The 10,027-nt window shown below is 42.8% G+C and overlaps 1 pseudogene; it reads left to right on the top strand.

Annotated features, from left to right (window-relative positions):
- The first annotated feature begins 4,169 nt into the window (after nucleotides 1-4,169).
- Nucleotides 4,170-5,014, top strand: LOC102434415 (annotated as a pseudogene).
- Nucleotides 5,015-10,027: the final 5,013 nt, after the last annotated feature.

The following is a 10,027-nucleotide window of genomic DNA, read 5'->3' as shown; positions in this document are numbered from 1 at the left end:
TGATTTTTTTTTAATTCTTTATTGTTTAAAGTATTACATATGTCTCCTTTTCCCCCCATTGATCTCTCCCCGGCTACTCCCATCCCCAGCACATGCCCTCACCTCCCTACTGTCTGTGTCCATGGGTTATGCTTATATGCATGCAAATCCTTTGGTTGCTCTTTACCCCTCGCCCCCTTCTCCCCAGCCTTCCCTCTGAGGTTGGACAGTCTGTTTGAGGCTTCTATGTCTCTGGATCTATTTTTGTTCATCAGCTTATGTTGTTCATTATATTCCACAAAGAAGTGAGATTATGTGATATTTATATTTCTTCAACTGGCTTATTTCACTAAGCATAATGCTATCCAGTGCCATCCATGCTGTTGCAAATGGTAAGAGTTCCTTCTTTTTTACAGCAATGTAGATGTACCACATCGTTTTATCCACCCATCTGCTGATGGGCACTTAGGCTGTTTCCAAATCTTAGCTATTGTGAATTGTGCTGCTATGAACATAGGGGTGCATATATCCTTTCCAATTGGTGTTTCTGGTTTCTTGGGATATATTCCTAGAAGTGGGATTGCTGGGTCAAGTGGGAGTTCCATTTTTCACTTTTTGAGGAAATTCCATATTCTTTTCCACAGTGGCTGCACCAGTCTGCATTCCCACCATCAGTGCACAAGGGTTTCTTTTAGTCCACATTCTCGCTAGCACTTGTTGTTTGTTGATTTGTTGATGATAGCCATTCTGACAGGTGTGAGATGGTACCTCATTGTCATTTTGATTTGCATCTCTCAGATGATTAGTGATTTTGAGCATGTTTTCATATGTCTCTTGGCCTTCTGTATGTCCTCTTTCAAAAAGTGTCTATTTAGGTCCTTTGCCCATTTTGTTTTTTATTGTTTAAAGTATCACATCTCTTCCCCCCCCCATTAACCCCCCTCCCGCCACTTCCACCCCTGAAGGCAAGCCCCCACTGCCCCAGTGTCTGTGCCCATTGGTCATGCTAATTAATATGCATGCATACAAGTTCTTTGGTTGATCTCTTACCGCCCCCCCCCATGCCTTCTCCCCAAGGTTGGACGGTCTGCTCAGTGCCACCTTGTCTCTGGATCCATTTTTGTTCATCAGATTATGTTGGTCATTATATCCTACATATGAGTGAGATCATGTGATATTTATCTTTCTCTGACTGGCTTATTTCACTAAGCATAATGCTGTCCAGGTCCATCCATGCTGTTGTATCATTTTATTTGGCCTTTCAAGGAGAGGAAAAGAAGAGAGAGTCTCCCCGCATTGATTTTTAGAGAGAGTGGAAGGGACAGGGAGAGACAGAGGGAGAAACATCAATGTGAGAGAGACACATCAATTGGTTGCCTCCAGCACATGCCCCAACCAGGGCTGGGGATTGAGCCTGCAACTGAGGTATGTACCCTTAACTGGAATCAAACCTGGGACCCTTCAGCCCTAGCTGGTTTGGCTCAGTGGATAAAGCGTCGGCCTGCGGACTGAAGGGTCCCAGGTTTGATCCCAGTCAAGGGCACATACCAGTACTGTGGGCTCAATCCCCAGTAGGGGGCGTGCAGGAGGCAGCCGATCAATGATTCTCTCTCATCATTGATGTTTCCATCTCTCTCTCCCTCCCTTCCTCTCTGAAATCAATAAAAATATATTAAAAAACATTATAAAAAAAAACACCAAAAACCTGGGACCCTTCAGTTCCTGGGCCAATGCTCTATCCATGGAGCCAAACTGGCTAGGGCTGCATGCATCCTATTTTATTTGTTCTGCTTTTCTGGAGAATCCTGACTAATCCAGATCTCTTAAAAATTCACAGCTGCTGACCAGGTAGGCCTAAGCAGCACCAAATTTAAAGGCAAAAGAAGGCACTGACATAGACCTTTCTAGAAATACTACAGAAGACTTACACACCCTATCTATTATGTACTTCTATTCCTAGACACCACCCAAGATTCTCGGAATAAGGACCTCCCTTCCTCATACTGCCTCACAGATCACTACTCCAAAATTAAGAGCAGAAGGAAGAGATAGAGACCTTTCCCTTTTTTTTTACCTAGAACAGCAATTCTCAATCAGTGTGCTTCAATAAACATGCGATACCTTACTACTTAGGGCACTAGCCTCTTTTCCCTTAGATTACCAAAGTTAAAAAATAACAACGGTCAACACAACAATAGCCTTCTGGTGTGAATGCCCTGTCTTGAACCATAAATATCTAGGTCATGTAATAGAGCTGCATCTTATTGGTCATGTCACATAATAAGGCTGCGTCTGATTGTTAATTCTTGTTACCAGAAATCCTTACATACAAGCATAGGCACCTAATTCTTTTTTAAGCACTTTGGAGCAAAAAGTGTAGGTAAATACTATGATTATATTTTTGTAAATCAATCAAAATTAATCAATTTTTGGTCAGATGGGCAATATATATATATATATATATATGTGTGTGTGTGTGTGTGTGTGTGTGTGTGTGTGTGTGTATTAGTATGCTGTAGAAGTTTAGCAATTTGTTTGTGTGCCTTGAAGTGAGAAAGTTTGAAAATTGTTGGCCTAGAACATGGTGAATACACCCTCCATGAACAAACTCAGGAAGATTGAGTCAATCACATCTTTGATTATTGCTTCCATTTCAGTTGTTTTGCTTCCTTCTTTGGAAAATCTGAAATTATGAGGTTGGCTATCTGCTATCTTCAGTACCCATTATCCATGCCCACTCACATCATCTTGGGTAAAAATCCTTCTACTTTACCTCTGCATGCAGGAGAAATCAGAGCATTTGTTCTGAACCTCAGTAGTTCCTTTGCTTTCTGTCCACCCTGAAGTTTACTGCCTTTAATGTGGATAGCAACTCAACTGTTGCATTTTTAATAGCTTTGCAATGAACCCAACTCCCTTCTGGTCTCATCCTCTTACATTTCAATGGCAGCATGTTCTCTAGTTATAAATTTCTATCCCTTTGTCATGGAAGCCATGTCTTTCTGCATCATATTATGCAAATTATTTCCTAAAATGTTCCTCTACATTTGCAGTAGGTTGTTCTAGACTTCCCTTTCCATTTGAATGTTCAGGAAAATGTTCCTCTCCTTTCTTCTCCAGGAGGATTTTATAAGCTCCTTGATGAAATGTTTCCTGTTGACTTATTCAATAAAGAGAAGATATTCACCTGGACTCAATGTTTACTATAATTCAAGGTGTGTGGGCTATCTTTGGCTCTGAACTCTCTCCACTGGAGTGCTGACTGAATTTAATTCCCAAATATGCAGCTGGAGAGGAGTTGATATATACATCTTCTGGATCAAATTTTCTTATCTAGGAAGCTTTTATTATCTGTGTGATTCTGTCAAGCAAAAATGTAATCAAATTTTATTTTCAGTACCTGACTCTCTGATACTATGAATAGATGAAGTATATATAAAACTACAATCCCGAAAATGAACTATTATTGAGTTCTTAATTTCCCATGATGCACTTGCACCCTTGCCAACCCCTTCCCTCTTTTTTATGCAATCTGTGAGTGGAGATGGAACAACAGGTGGGATGAGGGTGCCCAGCAGTAAGTAGACACTCAATGTAACATTTTTCATTATTTCTTTCATTGAATAGGTAGTGAGTAAGCACCCTGATTCTGGCACTCTTGTAGACGGTGAGGGCACAATAGCAAAGCAAAGTTCCCCCGTCATGGAAGTTACATTGTAGTGGGTACAGAGTTGATGTTCAGCCAAAGAAATTTATCAGATGGGTAAATGCTATGAACATTAGCAGGGTAAGGGAGTAGAAAGTAATGAAGGGACTTAAGAATTTAGAAAACGCTTCTCATAAATGGATTTTTACCAGCTTTTCCCCTCCAAAATAAATTAAATACAATCCCCATACAGGAAACACAAAATGTCCTGTTAAAATGGGCACTCAGCTTCCTTTTGTCACCTTCAGGGGTTCTTGGGTATGTCCACAGGGCTCAAGAGACACAGCTGTAAAATCACTGAAATGAGTCCAGGAGGCACATTTTCAAAAAATTTTAATGGTATTTTTAATTTCTGAAACAACAAATAGCCATTCCAAATGGCAATCGTTCCCAGTGGATGAATTAAAAATGTGGACGCTGTAGGTAACCCCTGAGCTCAGGTTACCCACCCCCGCCCCGCCCCACCCGCCCCCACCCCCTATGAGATGAGCAAAGCCCGAGCCCCTGCCCATGAGGTTGCCATCCAGGTGAAGCTGTGGGGCTGGAGCTGTCACGATGGGGGCAGTGGGCCTCTCGCTGCCCGCCAGCTTTTATTACCTGGAGCTCCGGGCCTTCCTCCGCCGGCTGGAGCACAGCTGCCTTCAGGAATTCCTCGCCAGAGACCCCTGCTTTCAGATTTCAGATAAGTATCTCCTGGCCATGGTGCTGGTCTACTTCCGGCGCGCCAACCTGAAGCTCAGCGAGTACACCTGCAGCAACCTGTTCTTGGCACTGTACCTCGCAAACGATATGGAGGAGGACCTGGAGGAAGCCAAATGTAGGATTTTCCCGTGGGCCCTGGGCGAGGATTGGCACAATCAGGTGGCAGACTTCCTGCGTCAGAGGGACAAGCTGTGGGCGAGGATGGGCTTCCGGGCTTTAGTGAGCCGCCAGCGCTGTGAGAAGGTCATGGCCATGGAGCCATCCCACTGGGCTTGGACTCGGGGGCGGTGCCCCCACCATGGCGGGGCTCACAGGAGCTACTCAAAGGCCGGGATCTCCGGCTTCTCACCACCCTGCTGCTCCCTCTGTGGCTCGCCCCTTCTCCATAGTCACTACTCCCACCAACCCTGCCCCTTGCCTGTCTTACCCAAGAGTCCTGCCCCAAACCCGAGTGGTACGGCTCTCCTTCCCAGGCCTGTCTCTCAGGGGCTGAAGACCCCTGGGCTGGGGGCTTCCTCATGGTCCTGCCCTCCCAGCTACTTCTGGAGCCAGGCATCTACACCCTTCACATCCTCTTGGAGCCGCTGCCAGTGCCCTAGGCGCAGACGGATGGACGAACGGACGGACGCACGCATGCACGCACGCTCACAGGTTGAAGAGCAGCTGGCCTGCCTGCCCTGTGGCCCACTGCCCTCCTGTCTTGTTGACTGCAGGCTGTCAGTGCTGCCCAAGCCCCCTGCCCCTCCTCCCAACCTGCAACTTGCACCCACTCTGACCCTGCCCCCCTCTAATAAACTCATGTCCACTGTGGAAAAAAAATGTGGGGAATATCATTTGGATTCCAAGAAAGTGAGGAAAATTTAATTTAGCAAGACTATATTCCTACAGGGCTTATTAACTGACAGTTTCAAATGGTAACAATTAGGAAAAGAAATCTATAAATTGTTCAAACAATGGCCTCATTGTTGGAATAAAGGAATAGACTTTTCAAGTGAGTTCTTTGAGAGAAATCACTTATTTGAGTGAATGACTTCTGATATATTCATTTAAAACTGCTGCTTAAGGAAACCATGCCAGGTGATGGAGAAAAAAATGTTTTGTGTTTAGACAAACCTGACTTTGAAGCCCAAATCTCTCACATGATACTTACATAACCATAGGCAAGATACTTAAACTTTTGAGCCTATGTTTTCTCACCTGTCAAATGGGAATAAAGACATATTTACATAAGATTAAATATACATAGCCAATAAACATGGGGAGATATTCCACATCATCTTGTTCAGGGAAATGTAAATCATGATTACGAGATGACATTTTGCACCAATTTGATGAGAAAAAAATGTAAAAGTTTGACAAGACCCTGAACATACACTTGCATGCACTCTCACACATAACACAATGCTCTTAGCCCTCAAGCAGAATAAATCCATCTGAAGAAGCGCATGTTCCCAAAAAGACTAGATAAGGACACGATGATATTTTATTTCTTCAAGATAGCACCCTAATGGATATGAGAAATATTTCAGTCACTAATTCAGTTTCTTGGTCAGTTGTACCATATATTTACTGAGTATTTATCATAAAATATCTGTACTCAACTAGATGAAGTAAGGTATACAAGAAAGGGAGGACAGTGCAAACTCATGGTAGACATTACAGTAAGCAGAAGGAGTGGAGGGAGGAGAAAGAGTAGAGGAGAGAGACAAGAAAGTGGGATTAATTCTCAGGTACTGCTGGTGAGAGAGGAAATTGACTTACTCACTTTGGAAAATAGTTTTGTCATTATCTAATAAAGTTTAAGATGCATACACCCTGCAACCAAAACATTTCACTCCTAATTATTTTACAGAAAGACATACTTATGTGCTCCAGAATATGGTCATGTTAGCATTATAGTTGATAATAGCCTCAAACTGGAAATAAAATGCCCACAAAAGAAGTATAGTTAAATTGTGGTACGTGTATCCAATGGAATACTATACAGCAATGAAAATGAAGACACCAGGGTTAAAGATGGCTGCCAACAGGACAACAGGCTGCAAGGTAGTGTGTGAGTGAGAGCACAAAAGGAGAGTGAGTGGATGTACAGGGAGTGTATGTATTTGTGAGTGAGGAAGAGCTATATTCCAAGGAATTGTTGGGGACTGCTGGATCGGGCTCCCCTGGCCGGGCAGCCTCTCCTGCTGCTGAAATCTCTCCCGGAGTGGACGTGCAGAGCCGTCCATCTGTGCCATCTTGAAGGGGAGAGTGGCGCTGATCTGAAGCCCATCCTTACCTTCAACCGGGGAGACCCTTGGACACCTCCTGGGACCCTATAACCACAACCCCCAGGGACCAGCTACCTCAGCTGTGAACCCAGGAACACCAAGACTCCAGCCTCTCCGACCGCAGGCGCCTAGAAAGTCTGTCCAGGAGGAGACAAAGCGGCGCAAGTACGCCGATGACCCCTGTGCCTTCTCACAGAGCAGAGAGAAGGGACAGCTGAATCAATTAATATCCACCCGGAACTGGCGAATTAAACACAGCTGGTGAGAAATCCGTGGACGGTGAGGAAATCCGTGGATGGAAAGGTCAGCTATTGCCTAGGGCAGCGGTTCTCAACCTGTGGGTCGCAACCCCTTTGGGGGTCAAACGACCCTTTCACAGGGGTCGCCTAAGACCATCGGAAAACACATATATAATTACATATTGTTTTTGTGATTAATCACTATGCTTTAATTATGTTCAATTTATAACAATGAAAATACATCCTGCATATCAGATATTTACATTACGATTCATAACAGTAGCAAAATTACAGTTATGAAGAAAGCAACGAAAATAATTTTATGATTGGGGGTCACCACAACATGAGGAACTGTATTAAAGGGTCATGGCCAGGGAGGGTTGGGGGCAGGAGGGAGGGGGTAAGAGATCAACCGAAGGACTTGTATGCATGCATATAAGCATAACCAATGGACATAAGACACTGGGGGGTAGGGAAGGCCAGGGGATTGTCAAGGGCGGGGGGGAAAAAGGACACATATGTAATACCCTTTGTAATACTTTAAGCAATAAAAAAAAAAGAAATATTCCAAAAAAAATAAAAAATAAAGGGTCATGGCATTAGGAAGGTTGAGAACCACTGGCCTAGGGAGAGGTGAGATCTGGGGTTTAGGCTGAAGGGAAAATGTGCGTGCAAAACAGACGTGAAATGCGCACAGCGGGAACTAGAGTCTCAAAGGAAGATTGCGCCCCACAAAATACTCGCTGCTGGGGTAAGTGTAGCCCTCGAATATGGAAGGGGGTCCACAGGGCTACGAGCAGAAGAAGACTATAGAAATTAACCCATGGCAGGGCTGAGCACAGGAGGGCAGTCTGGAGTTCTGCCAGTGCACCAGCTGCGGAGTGCCAGGGGAAGACTCGAGTCTGTGCACATCCTGTGGCTTTTTCTTTTCTTTTCTTCTTTGTTTTTTTCTTTTTCTTTTTTAAATCCTTGCTTCTGATTACTAAGCCCAGTACATAGGATCTTCCAATTAAAAAACACTCGCCGAGACTGCAGGGGAGAGCTGTTTTTGTGGAACCTGGAGAACAGAGCGTGGAGAAACGAACAGGAAGCCAGCTCTAGGGCAGTCCATCCCTCTAACACAGCATCAAGTGTGGCAGGGAAAGCCATCTAAACACTGGGTAGGGGAGGGGCCTTTTAGTCCCGGATATCAATACAGAAACACTGCCACCCAGGGGTTGTATCAGAAATTGACTCTTGTGAGAATGCAACTAAAGGCAGACTAAGAAACAAAGAGCTCCCAACTGCTTGAAAAAAGGATTGTGGCTTATGACGCAGAGGAGCTGTGGAGCGCAGGGAACTCCAATACCGGGCTGTCTACCTGACAGGAAACAGACCTGCCAAACAGAACAGTAGAGGAAGTGAATGACCTTCACTACTTCACATTTTTATTTTTTATCTTTTACTTGAGAAACTAATTTTTTTTCTTTCTCACCTGATTTTACCTTTTTTATATTTTTGTTCTTAATTACTATTATTGCTACTATTATTTACCTTTTCTTAAGTTTTATTTTATTTTTTCTTTATTTTATTTTATTTTGGGATTAGTGTTCTACATTCTATTTTTATTTTGCCTATAGCATTATTTTACTCTATCTCAATTTTTTCTTTATACCAACACTCTCTTCCTCACGTTCCCTTTTTGCCCTGTTTCTCTTACCCTGTTCTTGCTTTAGTTTTTCTCTATCCTTTCTTTTTACTCCCTGTTAAAAATTGATCTCACTCATATAATTTCTACTTCCCTGCTCCAAGCCCATGCACACTTTTCTCTTCCCTTTCTTCAATATCCAGATTTTCTTTTACTTCCCTTTTGTTTGTTTTTTGTTTTGTGTTGTTTGTTTGTTTTCTATTCTTTTTTTAATTTTTTTCCTTTTCTCAATATCATTTTTGCATTCTTTTCTAATCCCTTAACTCACTTTTTTCTGGTGGTCGCCTTTATTTGGGGTTATTAGTATTGTAAATACATTTGTGTTTGGTGCCCTGTGCACTGTGTATTGTTGTGGTGTATTTTGTGCCTTGAAGGCAATGAAGGAGAGAGAGAGCTACATAACCAGACATCCAGAGAGGAGCGATCATGGGGAGACAAAGAAACAGCCCACATACAAAAGAAAAGGAGGTATCACCAGAAAAGGAAGTAAATTAAATGGAGGCAAGCAAAATGTCAGAGAAAGAATTCAGAGAAATGGTCATAAGGTCGCTAAAAAGGATAGAAGACAAATTTAATAATATGTGTAAGAACCAAGAGGAAATGAAGAAGATCAAGAAGAAATGAAAAATGATATCGCTGCAATAAAGAACTCAATAGAAAGCATCAACAGTAGACTAGAACAAGTAGAGGACTGCATCAGTGAGCTAGAAGACAAGGTAGGAAAAAATACCCAAGCAGAGCAGCATCTAGAAAAAAAAACTTAAAAAGCAAGAGGAGAGCCTAAGGGAGCTTTGGGACAACAGGAAATGAAACAACATCTGCAAAATAGGGATGCCAGAAGGAGAGGAAGCTGATCAAGGAATAGGAAACCTGTTTGGAGAAATAATGACATAAAACTTCCCTGATATAGGGAAGAAAAAACTCACACAAGTCCAAGAAGTTCACAGAGTCCCAAACAAGATGAACCCCAAAAGACCGACACCGAGACACATTATAATTAAATTGGCAAACACCAACGACAAAGTAAGAATCTTAAATGTTGCCAGAGAGAGAGAAAGTTACCTACAGAGAATCACCCATCAGACTAGTGACTGATTTCTCAACAGAAACACATCAGGTGAGAAGGGAATGGAATGAAATATACAAAGTCATGCAAAGGAAAGGTCTGAATCCAAGAATACTGTACCCAGCAAGGCTATCAATCAAAATTGAGGGTCAAATCAGGAGCTTCACAGACCAAAAAAGACTAAGGAAGTTTATCACCACCAAACCAGCTATGCAAGAAATGCTAAATGGTCTGCTGTAAAAAGAAGAAATAGGAAGGGAAGAAGGAACACATGCATAAAGAATAAAAATGGGGACAAACAAGTACCTATCAATAATAACTTTAAATGTAAAGGAATTAAATGCCCCAATCAAAAGACATAGGGTAGCTGAGTGGATA

Source organism: Myotis lucifugus, unplaced genomic scaffold (assembly GCF_000147115.1).
Source record: "Myotis lucifugus unplaced genomic scaffold, Myoluc2.0 scaffold_148, whole genome shotgun sequence".
Taxonomy (NCBI): Eukaryota; Metazoa; Chordata; class Mammalia; order Chiroptera; family Vespertilionidae; genus Myotis; species Myotis lucifugus.
This window is presented reverse-complemented; position numbering and strand designations above follow the sequence as displayed.